At 39.0% G+C, this 20355-nt stretch overlaps 1 protein-coding gene across 11 annotated transcripts in view; it reads right to left on the bottom strand.

Moving 5' to 3' along the window:
- The window catches only part of APBB2 (amyloid beta precursor protein binding family B member 2), a 423157-nt gene that overhangs the window by 301263 nt on the left and 101539 nt on the right, over positions 1-20355 (bottom strand). For 9 of the 11 annotated variants that reach the window (XM_074273724.1, XM_074273730.1, XM_074273722.1 and 6 more), the window contains exon 2: positions 1785-1904. The gene's annotated coding sequence lies outside the window, so the exon portion shown is untranslated. Of the gene's footprint in view, positions 1-1780; positions 1906-20355 lie in introns of those variants that run through there. The other 2 variants (XM_074273727.1, XM_074273726.1) reach the window with 1 other exon arrangement.

Genomic DNA, 20355 nt, shown 5'->3' on the forward strand with positions numbered 1-20355 from the left:
CCCAATAGACTTTGGACAGAAAATGTCATCTGCATCCAGAAAAGGAACTATGGAGACGGAATGTAAATCAACATGCTTTGTTCACTATTTTTTCTATTTTTGTTTCCTCTCCCAAAGTTTTTCCTTTTTGTTCAGATTTTTCTCTCCCAACATGATTCATAAAGCAATGTGTATTAAAAATAAATAAATTGAAAAGTGACTGCAAAATTTAAAAAAAAAAAGACTTTTTTCTTCTTTTTTTTCTTTTGTGGAGAGGGACAACTCTTTACCCAAACCAATGGTAACCTCATGGCCAGCTGTGGTATTTCCCACATGAACCTTAAACTTCCAAATACTAGAGGATCTAGGTGATCCCCCTATGTTCCATTCTGTTACTGACAATTTCTATCACTTTCTTTTTAAATATCGCTTAATCACAAAAGAGCCAAAAGCAAACGTGTGCTTATTAAACTTCAAAAGTTGAGTCTGAGATAACAAGAGGCTGCAATCAAGGGGAGGCTGGCCATGTGGGACTGCTTCACCTGTGTAAACTCACATAACTTTTCCACGCTGTGTGACTGAGTCAAGACCTGTCTTTTGCCTGAGATAACCTTGGTGGAAGCTCAAAGAGTACAGCATTATTAGCAGGGTGGGTAGCCACAAGCAATAAGAATAATCACAGCACGCTGCAGGCCCAGCCACTGCTGCAGGAGGTAGCAGTCAGAGAATCTCTTACAACTGCTTGTAAAGTTGGCTTCTCAAGTGATTTCTTTCTCCCAGTCCTATGTGTGGGCCTCTCCAGGAAAAAGAAGATCTCCCTGCAAATGTCAACAGTGTACTGTTTTGATAGGGGGGAAAAACGGAAGAGAAGGATGTTCCTAAACAAACCTAAGGAAGGAGAACCAGGTATTCACTCAATAGTGCCAGGTGCATCTCTCTATGGCCACTATTAACAACATAAAAATGTAATGAAGAAAAAGCTCAGGTGGCATTTCAACTTTAGTTGAACTTTCTGAAATGGTGGGACACTGGGTTTTTTCCCAGGCAAAGACAAGACTGCTGTCTTTGGTTATCATGGCTCTATTTATTGTATCATATTTGAATGTAGGCTATTATTATTCTAGTTCTTATCTAGCACTATATCAGAATATAGGTTAGCCCTTGATATAGACCACATTCCCCAAATAAGAACGTCTCAAAAAGAAATGTCACTGAGATCCCTTCTTGCTTTAAAACCTAGAAATCCAGGCTCTCATGAAATTGTGTCAGATGGTGTTAGTCCCATTAACCATACAGACAAAGAATCTTGGGCTCAGAGGGAATGTGTTGCAATTTATACAAGTGGATTCCCTGTTGAAGAAACAAAGGAAGGAAGGAAAGGAAGGGAGGGAGGAAGGAAATGACAAAGGAAGGGAGGAAGAGAAGAAAGGAGATAAGGAAAGAAAGGAAGAAAAGAGGGGGTAAGAAAAGAAAGAAGAGAAAGAGGAAGGGAGAGAAAGGAAGGGAGGGAAGAAAAAAGAAAGGAGGAAGAGAAGAAAGGAAGGAAGGAGGAAGAAAGGGAAGGAGAGAAGATGGGAGGAAGGGAGAGAAGGAGAGGGGGAAGGAGGGAAGGAAGGAAGGAAAAAGAGAGTAGGAAAAGGGAAAGAAAGAAGAAAAAGGGGGAGGGAAGATGAGGGGAAAGGAAGGGGATGGGGAATGGGATAACTTAATAGCATTTGTGAACATGTAACTTCTATACTTAGCACAATCTATTTGGTATAGTTACATACAGCTGCCCATTATTTAGGTCTCCTCCACTCACATACTTTCTCAGTAGTTTGCTCCTACGGACTTCCCATTCAGCCTTTCTTCCTGTTCCACAGCTAGGCAGGTCCAACCACAGCTCGCTGGCCTTCAAACAGGAGCAGCTCACCCATAGCTCTGACCTGAAGGTGAAAGGCCAGAATCAATCACATGAATTCACATTTACAGACAACAGAAAAATGCACATGCGGAATACATAAACGTGTGGTTCAGCAACTAGAAATTTTTTCAATACAATATTTGTGATTAAGAAACAACAGCAACTGCCTTCAAAAAAATCGCCCTGAAAGCCTACATTCTGGACTAATAGTGAGGAAGGGGCCGAGGTCATTACAATCTCATTATTGAAGAGAAATTCTATGTTCCCAGAAAATGTAAGCCAGATGTTTTAATTAGCCATGGAAAACAGCAGCTACAATGAAAAATTCATGAACACACAGATCTGCCCCATGGAAAACCACAAGAATGCTCTGGCAGAGAGCTTGTTCTGAATTCTTTGGACATGGCAAGCAAGGATCATCACCCACAGGAACGCAGGCTGAAAATCAACTTGTTCCATGTGTTTCAAAAACAAAATAAAACTCAGATAGCATCTCCAGTGAAAATATATTTCACAACTTCAAAGTACTCCAAAAATATGGAACAATGGTCACCAAAAAAGTTTTCATTTGGTTTGGGGCTAAGAAATTGTGAATGTGGCAGGTCCCTTGTAAATACTGGATGCATCCACTGATGTCAGCCCATTGTCAATGAATGTAGGGTAATTGTGCCGAAGTTTGGGGAGTGGTGGGAGGTGTGGAGAGGAAGAGAAAGTAATGTCTGGGGCAATCCTTGGAGTCTCACCTCATCCCCCAGACTTTGTGGAGGATGGGGTTGGTCAACTTTAGATCCCAAAGGGCATGTTCTATGCTTGAGTTTTCCTAGAGAAAGTTGTATCCAGTAAAATGTAAGGATTTTGAAGGCAAGAACTGTTTTCTTTTTGGCTAAAATTTTCAGCATTTAGCACAGTGCTTTGTATTCAGTAGGTGTTTAGCCGGAGGGGGTGAAGAGAGGAAGGGAACTTTCTCTGAGTACATTGATAAAGGATGACAAAACTACCTCCAGCAATGCAGATCAGAAATTCAAAAGTCTTAGCGAGATGCTTAGGAGCCCTGAGAGGTCTAGCCCAGGGTCACTGCGCCAGTTCTTGCCAAAGGCAGGAATTGACCACAGTTCTTCCAGCTCATGGGCTCTCTCTCTACTATCTCCAGAAATCTTGTATATATACAGTAAGAAAGACAGTAAGAAAGCGTGGGAGACAGCACGGGGGAAAGAGGATAAAGAAAAGAGGAAAGAAATAGGAGGTGAGATAGAGGCAGAACAAAAGGTGGAGATAGAGAAAGACTAAAAAGAAAGAAAAGGAAGAGTGGGAGGTTTATGGGAGAATGCTACAGGTGAAATCTTCAAAAAAAAAAATGTCAAGCAAATTCATCCATTTTCTGACAGATGATTGCATGGGACTGGAGGGTACCAAGCTTCCACCACGGTATAAGCTAGTGCACTTTTTAGATAACTGGCTTTTAAAAGCCAGGCAAGGGACATCTCTGCTCCAAGTTTATCAATCACAACTGCTCCTTGAGCACATTCTGTGCACCTGATGAGCCGCAGGGGTTCCAAGGAAAATACAGTGGTTAAACACGTTCATTCTCTGCCTCTTCAAAACACATTCTTGATCCAGAATGCTGAAGCTAGAGTTACCCCAAAACCAAAAAAGGCTAATGGGCAGCCATTCTCATTTCCACATTTGATTAAAGCCACCAGTGCCCAATAGGGACCGACTAGCCTGAAGCTTTCATTTAATAAACTACACACAGCATATTGTAAAACCACTTAGAACAAACTAAATGAAATAAATGATGTTATTTTCAGATACTAAGTCCACAAAGCTCTCAGGGTTTCAGGAACTCAAAATAGACCCATAGACAGCCATGCCATGCCTATTATTAGAACAGAAGAATGGAGAGAGCACTAACTACAAAGCAAGGACCATCTGACTCTCCCAGGCTGGCTCTGACCAACCTCGCCAGCTAGGTCAATTGGGCAAATCACTGGATTCCTATGGGTCTCCATTTTTTGCAGTGTGATGAAGCCATTGGACTTCCTCGTAGAATGCTTCTTAAATAAATGAAAAAAAAATTCTAAACTCTACATAAAGATTAGTGAAAATTAAGATGTCATTTTCCCCCCATTTAAGTTCATGCCCTTTCTCCCACTCCCACCCCATCCCTCAAACTAATTCATGGTCTCCTGGGAGAAATGAAGAGGAGAGGAGAAAGGAAGGGAAAGAAGGGAAGGAAGTGGGAGGAAGAGAAGGAAGGAAGGGAAGAAGTGAAAGAAAAAAGGAAAGAAGGGAGGGAGGAAGAGAAGAAGCCCAGTTGTGTCAGTAAGTTTCCTTATCTGAGAGCTCCCTATATAATGATAAAACAGGTCCAGCCCCTGCCTCCTTTCTAGCATTGAAAAATAAGGCATTTAAAATGTTTGTGGCAGCCCTTTTTGTTGTAGCTAGAAACTGGAAGATGAATGGATGTCCATCAGTTGGAGAATGGTTGGGTAAATTGTGGTATGTGAAGGTTATGGAATATTATTGCTCTGTAAGAAATGACCAGCAGGAGGAATACAGAGAGGCCTGGAGAGACTTGCATGGACTGATGCTGAGTGAAATGAGCAGAACCAGAAGATCATTATACACTTCAACAATGATACTGTATGAGGATGTATTCTGATGGAAGTGGAAATCTTCAACATAAAGAAGAGCCAACTCACTTCCAGTTGATCAATGATGGACAGAAATAACTACACCCAGAGAAGGAACACTGGGAAGTGAATGTAAATTGTTAGCACTACTGTCTATCTACCCAGGTTACTTATAACTTTGGAATCTAATATTTAATGTGCAACAAGAAAATGGGATTTATGCACATAGATTGTATCTAGGTTATATTGTAACACATATAAAATGTATGGGATTGCCTGTCATCTAGGGGAGGAAGTAGAGGGAGGGAGGGGAAAATTTGGAAAAATGAATACAAGGGATAATGTTATTTTAAAAATTACTCATGCATAAATACTGTCAAAAAACTTTATAAATAAAATTTAAAAAAGAAAAAGAAAAAGAAGGCATTTGCCTAGTCCATAACTATTAAGAAGGCCTGGGAGCTAAGAGCTCAAACTCATTCAGTTTACCTGTCCTCTACCTGAAACCATCACTAACCACCACAAGAACAACTCCCAGTGCTGAAAGGAGGTATGGGAAGAAGGTGACATCTTTCTTCCTATGGTTCCATAACTTTTTCTTTTCTCTGTACTCATTTTAGTATCTCATCATTTACTGACTGGTATTAAAGGCATCTACATGGCAAAGTGGGTAGAGTGTAGGGTCTGGCACTTCCCGGGTTCAAATCTGGCCTCAGACACTACTATCTGTATGACCTGGCCAAGTCACTTAGCCCCACTGGCCTCAGTGTCCTCATCTGTAAAATGAGTTGGAGAAGGAAATGGCAAATTACTCCAGTATCTTTGCCAGGAAACTCCCAGATGGAATCATGAAGAGTTAGACATGGCTGAAAAACGAGTGAACAACAATAATTATTTGATGCCCAAACTTCTTTGCCCTCTGGCAGTACCTAACCTTAAATTAATAAAAATCATGCCATTTGAGAGGTTGGGGGGGGGAACCTTAGAGATCCAGTCTACCCTCTCATTTCAGAGAAAAGTGAGCTGAAATGGGAAGTTAAATGAGAGCCAGCACTAGAATTCATCCCTCCCTTTTCCTTTTTCCACAGGTATTTATTTGAGGAGCCAAACTACAATTTACTAGAAAATCTCTTACAGGGATTTTATTTGGACTTACGTTAACACTCTCAATACCCCAGGGGTATTTTCCTTCTATGTCCATAAAGTCTATTTGGACACAACTAGGAGGGCCAGCCCCATCACAACGCCTGTTTTGTCTGCCACAATGCTTGCCCTGTGGCCGCTCAGCAGCGGGCATGGAAAGTACCCATGATGCCAAACGCTTCCTGGGTTGCCCTTATTCTTTTTGGTATCAGGCTCGAGCTGTGGTCATTTTTAAAATTACAGATGCTGGGTGAGAGACCAGCAGAGTCCTAGAGTAATGGAGTGCCCAAAAAAGGCATTTCCCGAAGCAAAAGATTTTATCCACAGCAAGGAAACAGAAAGGGTGAAACTCCTCTCTGTCCACATTCCCCAACACTCAAATACTGGGGTCAGAGGGTTTTCAAGAACAATGGAGGAGAAAAAAAATCATCTGAAAAGAGGCAGGAAGGGATCAAATTTTCAAGATAAAATAACATCTGGGGACAGCTAACTGGTGAAGTGGCTAAAGCACCAGCCCTGGAGTCAGAAGGACTTGAATTCAAATCTGACTTCAGATACAGGAGAGAAAAAAGGAAGGGAACGAGAGGAGAAAGGCAGGGAAGGAGAGAAGAAAGGCAGGGAAGGAGAGAAGAAAGGAAGGGAAGGAGAGGAAAAAGGAAGTGAAGGAGAGAGGGAAGGAAGGAAAGGAAGGGCAACTCACTTAATCCCAACTGCCAAACCGGGCCAAAGCAAAGCTAAGGACACCTGCTACCCGGCCACGAGCAAGGACAAATGAGAAATCCATTCCCATCTCTAATTAGGTGCCATTGAATTCTGCCTTCAAGCTTTGACTTGCTCTTTTCCAAAACACCCAATTCTTTAGGGAGAGACGGAAGGTTAAGAAAGCTCCCCACATTTTGGCAAACATCAAATGGGAAGGCTGGTTTTCATTTACTTTTGAAAGAAACATTGAAATCTGGCGTTTGCCCCAGAGTTCTGTGGTCCCATTCTTCTAGATTTTCTCTTTGTGCAGCTCCCCTGCCCGTGCAGATTTAGGACAGCACTACCTAGATCGGCCAGAGCCACACAATCCCACCAGACAAGATGGGAGCAGCTGAAAAAGCAGCAGAAGAGAAACTCCGATGCAGATGCACAGAGGCCAATACACGTGACAGGGCTATAAACCCAGCCATCCCCAAAGGAAAAGGGGTCTCTCATGCCCCCGACCAAGCCCACCCTTCCCCTGCTGGGCAGCAGGGAAAAGCAGGAGTAACAACAATGGTGTGAACTGTGATTGCGTATGAAAAAAGGCCACATTTCATGATGCTGTGACCACATTTTGTGAGAGGATCAACAAGGATAATAACAATAGCCCTGTGCCATCTGGAGACATGTATGAAAGGGAGAAAAAAATCCTTTGGGAAAAAGACTTCTCCAAGAATTCTGCTCTAGCTGTTACTTCGAGATTTCAAGGCTTGAGATTTTATGAGCATGGCTATTTTGCCTCCCAGGAAGAATCCCGAACCCCCTGTGATTTGGAAGAGTCCTCGGGAGTTGCTGTGGCCAAAAACATTCTTTGCTGGGTGGCCAACCTTCAAGTGATGAGTATCTCAAAACTTGGCTAGGCTAGCTGAGGACAGACTGAGTTTGTTAATAGACTTGAAAAATTATTAAGAAAAAAAAAACTGCCAAAGCTTACATTCCCTCAAAACCAAGAGGAAAAACTACCTTCTTAAAACACTGCTAGATGGTGCAGTGGGTAGAGCTCGGAGCCAGGAGGCAGAAGACCTGAATTCAAAACTGACCTCGGACATTTCTAGCTGTCCGTTTCACTTTTTCTCTATCTCAAACTGAAAAATAAGGATAATAAAAATAGTAGCCACCTCCCAGGGGCATTGTGAGGAGCACTTAGCACAGGGCCTGGCACACGGTAGGATACTTAACAAATGCTTATTAAGTCACTTAACCCTGTTTGCCTCAGTTTCCTCATATGTAAAATGAGGAAATGACAAATTACTCCAGTATCTGTCAAGAAAACGCCAAATGGGGTCATGAGCCGAAACACAACTGATAAATGAACTACTGCTATTTAATTGATGTTTCTAAGTTTATCTTCCTTTCATGAGACACAAGATCAGTAATGAAAGTTCTAGCTGTTTGTATTGCCAAGTATCTGTATTAGAGGGGGAAAAAATCCTCATCTTGTTCATATGTCTACGAGCCATATTTTAGGAAGAACATTTGATAAAATGAAGATCCAGAGAAAGATAATTGAGATGGCAATGGACATTGAGACCATGGCCTATGTCATATGAGGGATATCCAATTAAGAAATTGAGGATAGTTAGCTTATAGAAACCTGGAGATAGAAGAAAGGGAAAGAACTATTTGGAGGACACAAAATGGAAGGAGCATTCATAAGATTTTGGTATTGCTTAGCTCACAGGGGCAGAACTACATTTAGTGGGTGGAAGTTATTAAAAAATAAAAAATCAATTGAAGTAAAGAAAAACTTCTTAAAAATCAGAGCCAACGAGGGTAGCTCTGTGGTACAGTGGAGTGAAGTCAGGAGGACCTGAGTTCAAGTCTAGCCTTAGATACAACACTTCCTAGCTGTGCGATTGTGGACAAGTCATTTAATCCCAATTGCCTCAGCAAAACAAAACAAAACAAAACAAAACAACAAAAAAGGAAAGAAAGAAAAAAGAAAACCAGAGCCAACCACAAACACAAGTGAAATAAATTCTGCTCCAAAAAGTACTGAGTTCTCTCTCCTTGTTCTGAAGTCAGTGCTAAGTAGGCAACATCAGTCAAGTATGGATTAGCTAGATAGTATCTGAGATATCTTTCGATTCTACCATGATGTCTTTTTTATCCTTATACAGGGAAGGCAAGCCCTACTAAGGTGTGTAATAACCTTTTGCTTATTACCTTCAATTAATGTCGAAAGACATGTCTACTAGGAAAAAGCACCGATCAAGATCAATGAAAATACAATGATGAAAAACTTGATTTCTATCCTCAAGAAGTTCATTTATTCAATAAGCAATTGGTAATTGTTTCTATTTGTAGAATATAATTTTTAAACTCTTCAGAGCACCTGTTTCTCATCTATAAAATAGAGGGGGGATAAAAATTCTATTATCTCCTTCCCAAGGTTGGAAGGAAAATGTTTCAGATATATTAAAGGGCTATATTATTTTATTACTATATAGAAATATTATTTTTAAAAATTAGAATGTTAAGTGTACATAAAAGTACAGAGTGTTCTAACTCCAAGAGAATAATTATTGCCAGCTCTTCATGAAGGAGGCCATCCCTGAGCTTCATCTTAAGGAATGGGAAGTATTTTAATGGGCAAATTCAGAGAAGAAAAGGGAAAGAACATTCCAGGAATGTGGAAACGGTATGAGGGGGGCACAGGATAAATTTAGGAAACTGAGATTAGTTTAGCTGAACATGGAGTGTATGAAGACAATCAATCAATAAGCATTTATTAAGTGGCTATTATGTGCCTGGTATTGTGCTGAGTGCTGGGACTACAACAGAGAGAGGCAAAAACCAGTCCCTTCCCTAGAGGAGCTCACAATCTAAAAATGGGGCACACAACATGCAACGATATGTACACACAAGTTATAAAAGGAAACACTCAACAGAGAGACAGCACTAGAGCTAAGGGGGTTTGAGAAAGTCTTTCTGAAGAAGGTGGGATTTTAGCTGGGACTTGAAGGAAGCCAAGGGAGCCAGGAGGTGAAGATGAGGAGAAAGCGCATACCAACTTTGGCGGACAGCCAGTAAGAAGGCCCGGTGTCCCTGGATGAAAGGGGGGCAGGTAAAGAAACTAGAGATTCTGGAGGAGGAGGCAGCTAGATTATAAAGGATGTCACACCAATGATTTTACATTTACTCTTGGAGGTGACAAGGGACCAATGGAGTTTTTCTGAGCAGAGGAGTGATAGGGTCAGACCTGTTTTAGGAAAATAACTTTGCTGACTGAGTAAAAGTTGAATGAAGAATGGACTGGAGTGGGGAGAGACCCACCAGTAGTAGTCCAGGTATGAGGAGAAGACTATGACACAGCAGAGCAGCTGAAAACCTAGCATGGAGGACTTGGACTGCCATGGTAAATCATTAGTTTGTAAGTGATAATGTGTTTGAATTAGCTAGAAGGAATTTAGGTTCAGTCAATATTGATCCACTGATATCTACAATCAAGACACAAAAATCTCAGCGAAGCTACCAAATGATTATGTTTCCTAGTAGAAACTTCAACAGAATCTAGATTCATGAATTTCCTCATTTTCTTTCCTGCTGGGGACTGGAGCTGTTCTTTGTTTGATCTTTAGTTTAAACATCTTTGCTAAGACAAAAAAGAAGGATGCCAAAGTTAATTAAAACCTTGCCATCCTCTGAAAGTCCTTGGCATCTGGCTAACTTTTTACTTCAAGTCAAGTACAAGTGCCAAATGTTCCATCACAACCAGCTTCATGGGACTGCAGCCTGACCATGGGTTTAAGATGTCTGAACAAGGTAACTAGAATAACGCATCCAAAATTACAGACTCAAATTAACATTGACTGAAAGATATTTTAAAAGTTAGTAGGAATTTTGAAGACTAAACCTCTAAAACTGGGTAAATGGTAAAACTTATTACAGATAAAGGGAGAAAGGAGCTCCCAGTCAGACCTGCTATTTTTCAGACTTCCTTGACCATGTCCTACTGCCCTAGTTCTTCTGAAGCCTCATTCCAGCCCTGGAATTCATGCTTTGGAAGTTACTCAATGCCCCGTTGGCCCCCTTCTCTGGTTGGCTGACTCCTCTCCAGGCTTCCCTCCCAATCTCTCCTTCCATGACCACTTGGTGCTTTTACATGCTGTCTTCTTGTTAGCTTCTTGAGATTAGGGACTATCTTTCTTTCTACTTGTATTTGTATTCCCAATGAATACAAAGCAAACACTTAATAAGTACTTATTGACTTGGCTTGTTATTGATAAACTCACATGCAAAATACAAAAACCAAGTGCTTAATTACTTGAAACATGGCCATAAGATATAAATTTGGAGTTTTCCCCCCAAAAATGTACAACTAACAGCTGCACTATTTATTTGCCACTATAGAAGTCATCAGAAAATGACTTGTAGAAAAACAAAAAGTATCCACAAAATTTAAAAGTTCATCTTTATTTAAAAAAAAAAATATATATATATATGTATATATACACATATCTTAATAATCACTCCTATTAACAGAATAATAAACTTCAGAGATGGAAGTGAACTTGAGGATTATTGAGTCCAAACTCTCATATTAGAGAAAGAGATAAAAATCTAGGATTTGCCCAAGTTGAGTAATGGCAAAGTCCACAACAAACCCCAAAACTCTAGTTGTGGACATCCTATTTTAAGTCACACTGCATTTCTCAAGAGTGATAGTAGTGACAATTGAAATATGATTAAAATGGGAAAGGACTTTGTAGCTATTTAGAGCAAGGGGGGGTATTAATTTGGAATCCAAGGAATCTATGGATAGATTTCAGGGGGTCTGTAAATTTGAGTGGACAAAATAAAAACTTATGGAATAGGAGCAAAAATTAAAAAAAAAAAAACTTATTTTAAATCACTCTTTAACTGATTTAAGTTTTCCAAGTATTAGTCCATACAGTAGAAAAGAGTGAACTAGCAGTGAGTCAAAAGATATGTCCTGATCTGTGGGCCTACCTGGCTTAACTCTGAAAAAAATCATTGATTAATTAATTGATTGGTGGCAGTTTCTCCCTGTCTTTTAATCTATAAAATGAGGTCAGGCTAAATCAGAGAATCACAAAAAAATCAGGTTTTATTTTTTGGGAAGGGATCTCAGAGATTCTTTTACTCAGCTTCCTCATATCACAGAGAAGATTACAAAGACTCAGAGACTGCCCAAGATTACAGGGAGTAAGAGGCAGTTTTGAACCTGTTTCTTCTATGTGACTCTCCTTTCATCATGTGACTTCAAAGTTCTAAAATTCTATTCTATTGATAAATTTCACCTACCTCCATGAGTTGATGCTCAACATCATGCATTTTTCAAATTAACCAAATTATTTAAACATGTTTATTTTGCTTAAATAACAGAGAAATGAAACTTAAATTTCTATAAATGTAATCTTGAACTTTTATTTTAATTCCTTTCAAGGAAAGACAACTGTATATTTTACACTGTATAAAATGAAAAACTGCAGCTAAAGTTGTTTTTATTTTAAGTCCTTGTTCTGGTTTTGAGTGAATTATATTTGTGTATATTCTGGCAGAGAGTGGAATACTTTCTTAAAAATAAGGAAAAGAACACATGCTGGAATCCATCCAGTAACAATACAGTTTTAACAAGGGGAATATCAATTACATTAAAAGCATTTCCTGCACACATGTACTTTTTTTAAGTTGGAAAAACAGATTTTTTTTTAATTTTAGAGGCCAAAACCATTTTTTTTTAATCAAGACAAATGAGTGTCTCCACAAAGTTCATTTTTTAAATAAATCCTTAAAGAAATAATTCAGAAAGCTTGGCCAATCACCCCACTGTCAATAGAAGGTATATACATGAGCATGTGAAAATGCATGACTGGCATCCCAACCCCTACTCCTAGCTCCCAGTGTCCTCTCTTTGGACACTGGGAATTAGAAAATCACATATTAAGAGAAGACGCAGATGTCCATTGTTCAGAATGTCAAATCTGAACAGCATGGAGGAAATGATTAAGGTAGAAGGGATCCAAATGACTCGCCAATATCTGCTTTTTTTTTCTTTAAAAAGCTTAAGGAATCTAGCCTCACTTCTCTGAACCAGAGAACATTAACCAGCAGAAATAATCCGACTGCCTTGATCCTTCTTTTTTTGCTACCTGGATTAAAGTCCAATAAATAGTTTTCTTCATAATTCATTACAAGCTTGTACAATTTTTAAATTCAGTCTAGATGCACACATACACATTCTCCCCTCAGCTTGGAGGTAGTTGTGAAAACCTTGAACTAAATGCAGAATGACTCCTGGTCCAGATGCTGTGACTGCATGGGGGGAAGACACTCCCTGACAGTAAAGTAAGCACTTTGGGAGGTATACTGTCAGGCCAACTGGGCGATTTTAATTAGATTACTGCTGCAGATCACTAAAAGGTAGCCTCACAAAATAAATGCTCCTTCACAAAACCTTAATTTTTACCCAGGGAGATGTTGAACCTTATGAGATCTGACCCATTAAGAATTATTGCCAATTGGGAGCAGAATACAAAAGGTGCTCCAAAACCAGCCACTCAACTAAACTCCTGTTTCAGTCTGTATGTCCCATAATGCTTTGAGGTTTTTAGAGAATGTGTTTTCTTCATTTGATAGGGAAATTAAATAGCAATATTTCTACAAGTTCTTCATGTATTAATTTAATAGGTGCTTGTTTATCTAGTAAATTTTTTCTGAATCATTATTATTACTGTTAGCCTTTGAATTAAATATGAATGTCAGAATAGTTCTGTGAATGGCTGAAATGAAGTCCACATGGCCATCCACACAAAGAAACATGGCGGAAAATAGATTATGAGAAGAGCAAGGTGATTTTTTTAATCTCTAGTGCTTCTCATCTTCTGACTAGAATTATATTAAGATTTTTAAAACCCATGGAAGAATTATTTTAGAAGTTTCAATTTACATCATTTGAGAGCCTGAAAGGATCCGAGGAATGATTTAGTCAAACTACTTCATTTAACTGATGATTCAAGTGATTAAATTAAATCCAAGGTCAAATGGCTAGTCGGTAACAGAACCCGGGGACTAGAACCCAGGATTAGTGACTCACCAAGCTCTTTCCTCCAGTTTCTTTCTTGGCACCTCCCCCTCCCCATCACCTTTCAGAGTCCAACAGGAGCTGCCACAGTAGGGAGCCAGACCTCTCCCCAAGCCTAACCAAGTACCCGTAGGCACTTAGAGCCAGCGGGACCAGCCCTCAGGGAGCCTTTCTTCTCTTGCACCAAAGCCCCCACAGCCTAATTCCCAGAAGACACTTATGGATCACCGCCATCTTTTAGTCCACTCTGAAGCAATCCAGAGTCCTGGTTCCATTTCAACCCTTAATCCCACTAACTGCTTTCTAAAAGGTCAGAGGTGACCTGCCTTATAGCTGAACCCTCCTACATGCCCCCCCCCATTAAAATTTGAGTTCCTTGACCACAAGGACTCTCTTGTTTAGCATGGTGCCCGGCACATAGTACATGTTCAATAAATGGTTTTCTATTCCAATTCCACTGCACCATATCCCACTTGTCCCTTCTCTGATTAAACAGAAGATACACTAGTCCTGGAACTGGACTAAATCAAAATCAATAAATACGCATTTATTAGGAACCTACTAGAATTTAGCTTCTTGAGGACAGGAACTATTCACCTTTGTCTTTATATTCCTAGGATTAATACTGACTGATCAACATATAGAGCATTTAAACATTATATGTGGTTTACATGTCATAGATTTTACACCTAAAAGAGATAATAACTATAAGATAATTTTCTATTATCAAATGATTTCATTTCTAGTTAATAGGCAAAGCAACAATTTGCCTCCTCAGCCAACAACCTATCATTCTCTGAATACTGTTTCCTGGGGTCAGAGATCACAACTTGACAAGTAAATAATCATCCATCAGAGATGAAGTATTTCACACCCTGTGGCAACAGAACTGGCCTTGGATTCAAGGGCAACTTCTGACACATAATGGTTGTGTGACTCCTGATAAGTCATTTCACCTTGAAATACCTCTGACAATTTGAATATATAGTACTTAGGAGTACTCTACCTAGTAAATTAAGTACTGATCTACATTGGTAAAAGGAGTTTATTTACTAGGAATTCCCTGTTCCAATAAAATCACAAGTCTGGTTTAAAAAAAAAAAGTCAACCATTAAATTCTAATTTCTTGGTATTTGAGTATTATCTTGAGGAGCTGAAGCCCTTCAATGCAATTTATTCTTTCTATTCTAACACAGACTGGCTTTCACATAGATCAGATGCAAAATAAAATATTGTTCTGCTGGGCTTCCACCAAAGATCTGCTTTTAATTCTAATTTGTAAAACTGCACAAATGTACTTGGCACAAGAAAACAAATGAAATGTGGCAAACAAAGAACAGAGATTGCCAAGAGGAAGTTTATTTCCAGGATATGGTTTTAATAACCAAAGCCATTTTGGGGTACAGTATTGTTTATTTCTGAATGACTCTTAGATACTCCCATATCCTTTTGTTACTGTATTCAGATTTAATTCAATCACTTAAGAAGCATTTGTTTGGGGCTTCCTCTGTGCAGGCAATGGGGATATCCACACAATGACAAATGGTTTCTGCTGTCCAGAGTTTCCAGTTTGGTTCTCCAAGCCATCATCCAACCTTTGGCCATTACTCAAAGTTTTTAGTTTCCTTGAATATTCACCACCAGAAGCATAAATGGGATTGCCATCTCCTAGTAATGCCTTAAGAAGTCATGAGCCAGAGGTTAACCACTCCTATTCTAAGTTAGAAACCTCTCTTACCACAGAGTGGCAGAAGTTGAGCGAATCTATAATTAAGGAAGCCCTATCATGGACTTGGGATTATATATATTTTTCTTTTCTCAACTTGGTGGCCACTAGAGATCCCTTGGGAAATTGAAAAAGACCAAACACTTCTTCATTTCCATTTGCCATTTATTAAGTGCCTGCTCTATTCCAGTCATTGACCCGGACATAGTGGATAAAGATTTTTTTTTTCTAAAAAGCACAAGCCTGGTTCTCAAAAAGATTACAATCTAAAAAGGAAGGATATTAACCAGAGGGTTATCACATATATTGAATTGAAATCCATTTAATAGCTTCTACTTGAGCAAAAGGGAGAAAAGCTCATTCCTGAAAATAATATGCAGAATGAAGGTAGATTATACTCTTAAAATTATATTATACTATGCTCCTACATATCTTTCACCTATTCCATCTTTTCAAAAAATCCTATTTTATTCTTTTCATCTGGAGACTGTAACCTATTAGCATTTTTTTTTTTTTTTTACCCAAAAGAAACCACTCATTACATAATGTCCTAGTGAAATGCTGGTTCTATCCTTTACACACAGGGCAGAAATTGGGGCCTCTGCAGTTTTCCATGACCCTTTTCTCCATTTCCCTTTCTCCAGACCAAAAAGGGCACAAGAATTAAAATCCTTCACTACTACCTGTAAAGGAGCCACGGTCAAACAGCCCCCATCTTCTTCCCATTACGCGATAAAGTAAACAACAGGCATCGTGGCGTCGTGGACAAAGCACACTCTGTACAGTCACAGCCAGGCCATCACAGGCAAATCAGCAAGGTTCTCGGAGCCTCACTTTGGTTATTAGTAGCACTCGGCCCAAATCCATACAGATGTACCTCAAAGATATTGAGGGTTCGATTCCAGGACACCAAAATCTGGCACTTCCTTCTCCTGCCCATTTTACAGATGAGGAAACTGAAGCAGACAGGGTTAAGTGACTTGGCCAGAATATGGAAGCATCTCAGAGACATAACTAGATGTGTGGGACAGGATTTGAACTCAGGAAGATGAGTCTTCTGGCAACCAATCCACTGAACCACCTACCTGCTCCTCCCTGATATAACCGGGTTCAAATGCTGACCATTACAAGTGACTCGGAACAAGTTATATGTAACTTCTCTGGGCTCTGTTTTCATGTTTTTTTAAAAGGAGAGAACTGGACTAAAAGACATCTAGCTAAGATTCCTTTCACCTCTAAATCCGTTTTTCATCCTAGGTAGTTATGAGTCAGTGAAGCAAAAGCCTCATTATCCTTGTTCTGGAGACGAGGCTGAGCCTCCCAGACTTTCGTAAGGTCACGTGGCTTTTGTGCCCAAATCCTCTGGGTTTTCTCCCACACTTCCACCTTCCCAAGGATCTTGGGACCCCAAGATGGGCAGGCTTAGCAGGGAGAAAAGCAAAGGGTACGGATCATCTACAGGCTTAAGAGCTGCCTGTAAATCTATTTATAGCTCAATAAAAAGAAAATAATTGGATGGAATGAAAGCAAATAGAAACAAAGAAATCACAACATTACAGGGGAAAGACTAGACTGGCAACAAAAAATTATTTCTGTGAGCAAGGCTGAGACAATAGCTAGAGAATGCCTGATGCCCTGGGGAAGCTTCCAGAAACACAGGGTGGTTCAGTCCACAGCCATTAAATGAAAAATGATTAAGCCTGTGGAGGCTGCTAAGTTAGAGAGGAGGGAAATAACTTAACAGCTGGGGCTTGCCTAGACAATGAGTAAGAAGGCCTCAAGAAGACCAGACCACGATATCATCCCCTGGGGCTCGATTTTGGGCCCTCTTCTCTCTTGTTTTCATGCCTTCTCTGGAAGAATTCATCAGCTACCACTCTGCAGATTCTCAGAGCTGGACATCATTCTCTCTATGCAGCCCCAGTTTGACATCATCTGCTGCCAATTCGGACATTTCGAACTAGACGTCTCAGAAGCATCCTGAGAGAACGTAAGCTCCTTGAGGGCAGGTACCATTTCAATTTGGTCTTTTTATTTCCCATGCCTGGCACATAACAGGCACTTAATAAGTACTTGCTGATGTATCTGAAGCTAAGAGTTAAAACCAAATCCATCTTTCCTCCTCAGTATACAATCTGATTGAGAAAATCACCATCTTTCCAGTCAAGTGTTCACAATCTCAAAGCCAGCATTAAGTCTTTTCCCTGATACTCAATCAGTTGCCAATTCTTATAGATTCAAACTCCACAGATATTTATATCCATATTTAACTGTGTGCTCCTCCCCACTCTAGTTCAAGACTTGATCATCACCACTCACTTGAACTATGACAACTGCATCCAGTTTAGTTCTCCTGCCCAAGTGTGTCTGCCCTTTCTAATTCAACCTTCACACAGTCACCAAAGCATCACTCTCTAAAGCCCAGGAGACCCCTCTACTAAAGAAGTTCTAGTAACTCTTGCTTCTGGGGAGAAAAAATTACACAATTCTATATAGGGGAAGGAGCTCTTCATTCTCTGGCTCCTACCTCCCTTTGCTGGGAATCATTTGAACATCATCCACTCTCATTTATGAGCCTTTGATTCAACCAAACTTGGTCTAGCTCTTGCAGGACACTCCATAGTCAGTGCAGAAGTCACAAACTCCTCCAGATCTAAAAAGCACTCCTCCCTCACTGCCAATGAAGAGAATTTCAAATTCTTTCAAAGCTCAACCCCAAAGCACCTCTTTCAGGTAGCCTATCCTGACCCTCCCCTCACCAGTTGCTGGTCACCCTCCAATCTGGAAATTACTTTAAACACACACGGCATTTAATCTTCTACATGTCCTGACCTTCTTCACAGTGAGGTAAAATAAGAAGAAATTTTAAAGTAAATAAATTTATTAAAGTAAATGTCAGAAGAATATGCAGAGCTGATGAATAAAGGCAGAAATAACATTTTTCCTCCTGTGCTTTTTAAAAGTAGAAAAATAATGGGACAATTACATTAACCTAAAATACTTTATTTTGATGAATTTCCAAATATAACCTACATCAAGCATGATTTTTTTAAAATCAGGCTTTCTGATATAAGAATGATGAGAACAAAAGAAAAAAAAATCTGTAGCTCTCTGGCTATAATGCAATGTGGTATTACAGTTGGAGAGCTGGTCTTAGACTTGGGACCTCAGTTCACATTCTTCCTCATTTAACTTACCTATCTTTGTGTGACACTGAGCCACAACTTCTCTAAGCCCCAGTTTTCTCATTTGTAAAATGGGAATAATAACAGCACTTGACCGAATTGTTAGGAAGGGCCAAAAAAGAGAATATACATAAAGAACCTTTCCAACTTTCAAGAACTATATAATCCATATATAAATATATATGTGTGTGCTATTGTGCCAGAGCCACACAGACAGTTGGTAATATGAGCAAAAAAAAAGTCTCTACATTTACTTTTTATTCTGAATACAAATATACATGAAAATCACCATCAGTTTGTTTGTTTTTGGTATAAATTTTTAAGACCAAATGAGCAGACTTATTATTTTTTTCAAAAGAGTAAAAACCATGTAATTTCCTATTATCAAAATGATAGAATGAGGTGGTTTCTCTTTGCAGCATACAAACGCAAATCCATGTACCATTAAGTGCTTTATAAATGTGTCCTGATGATAATTTCTTTTAAGGAAAGAGATGATTACACATTAAAAACTCTAATTCAGATCTCTCAAAACTGCAAGTTAATATCAGTTATCTTTTCAATGTTACATAGTCTAACCACCTCAAAAGGTGTATTTTTCTCTTGGCATTTCAAACTTGCCATCAAACTAGTTTTAATATCCACAAACACACCATGACAAATAACTGGCAAAATCTTGGTTGGAGGAGTTCAGCACTAACTCTGGGCAATTAGGAACTCCTCTGTTCTTTTAACCTCAGAATACCTTTAACTGATACCTGAATACAGACTGTCAGGGCTTTTTTAAGCTTTAAAATACTAGTCTTTCGGATGCAACTAAAATAATAAACCTTGGAACTGGAGTGGGAAGAATAATAAGATTATTCAGCCCAGAATTTCTCAACTTTTAAAAAAAATTTTAAAAGTTTTACTTTTATCATGGAGCCCTTTTGGTAACCTTATGAAATTTCTAGATTCCTTAGAATGTCTTAAATGCATTTAATAAAATATGTAAAATAAAAAAAATAAATACATTTAATAAAATAAGTATAATTATGTTGAAATAGTTATCAAAATAATTATTTTAGAAGATGAATTAATGAACCCTAAGTTAAGAACACTGCTCAATTTATTTACATGTAAGGAAACTGAGGCTAAAGGTAAAGAAACAAGACAAAAAAATCTCACCCAGATCAGACATGTATGAGGAAATGTAGTGATTGAGAAAGTGGACATGGAGTTATCCAGAGTATGGTTTGTTTTGTTTTTTTCTTTTAATTTCCAACTAGTACCCAATTCAGATGGGCTTTTTTTAAAATAAATCTCAACAAGAACAGTTCTATAAAATTGAAAACAAAAATTTCCTTTTCAGTTGACTCTTGAACATTATTTCATCCTATCAAGGTACATATAAAGCCCTGTTTACCCAAGATGCTCTCTTCTTCACCTCCTTTGTCAGCTTCCCTGGTTTCCTTCAAGATTCAGCTGGATCTCATCTGATAAAAGAAACTCTTTCCTACCCTAAAATCCTCTCCCTCCCCACAGCTGCCACTGTACTCCCTTTTCATATAACTTTTCTATTTACTCTGGATAAATTTTTATGTACATGGTTATTTGCATGTTATCTCTCCATTAGAATATGAGTGCTCCTTGAGCTTAGGAATTGCTTTTGGCCTTCTTGGTATATCTACACTACCAACCACGTAGCTTAGCATGTTATATAAGTATATTAAGAGCTTACATTGTAAGCACTTAATGAATGCTTGTTAATTAATTCACTAAGATTAATTTTAAATTGGCTTATTCAACTGCAGCTTTCATGCATTAAATTCTGAAGAACATTTATGGCATCCAGGGCAAACATGTTCACTTTACACCAAATTATGCATTTTTACATTTGTCTACAATTTTTCCAGATCAATTTCTTCCCCAGGAGGATATTATATTTCTAAATTTTTCCCAAAGTTTCTTTTAACTTGCTGTATGCCTCATCAGTAAATTTGTGTTTAGCATGT

This window comes from Sminthopsis crassicaudata, chromosome 6 (assembly GCF_048593235.1).
Source record: "Sminthopsis crassicaudata isolate SCR6 chromosome 6, ASM4859323v1, whole genome shotgun sequence".
Lineage (NCBI taxonomy): Eukaryota > Metazoa > Chordata > Mammalia > Dasyuromorphia > Dasyuridae > Sminthopsis > Sminthopsis crassicaudata.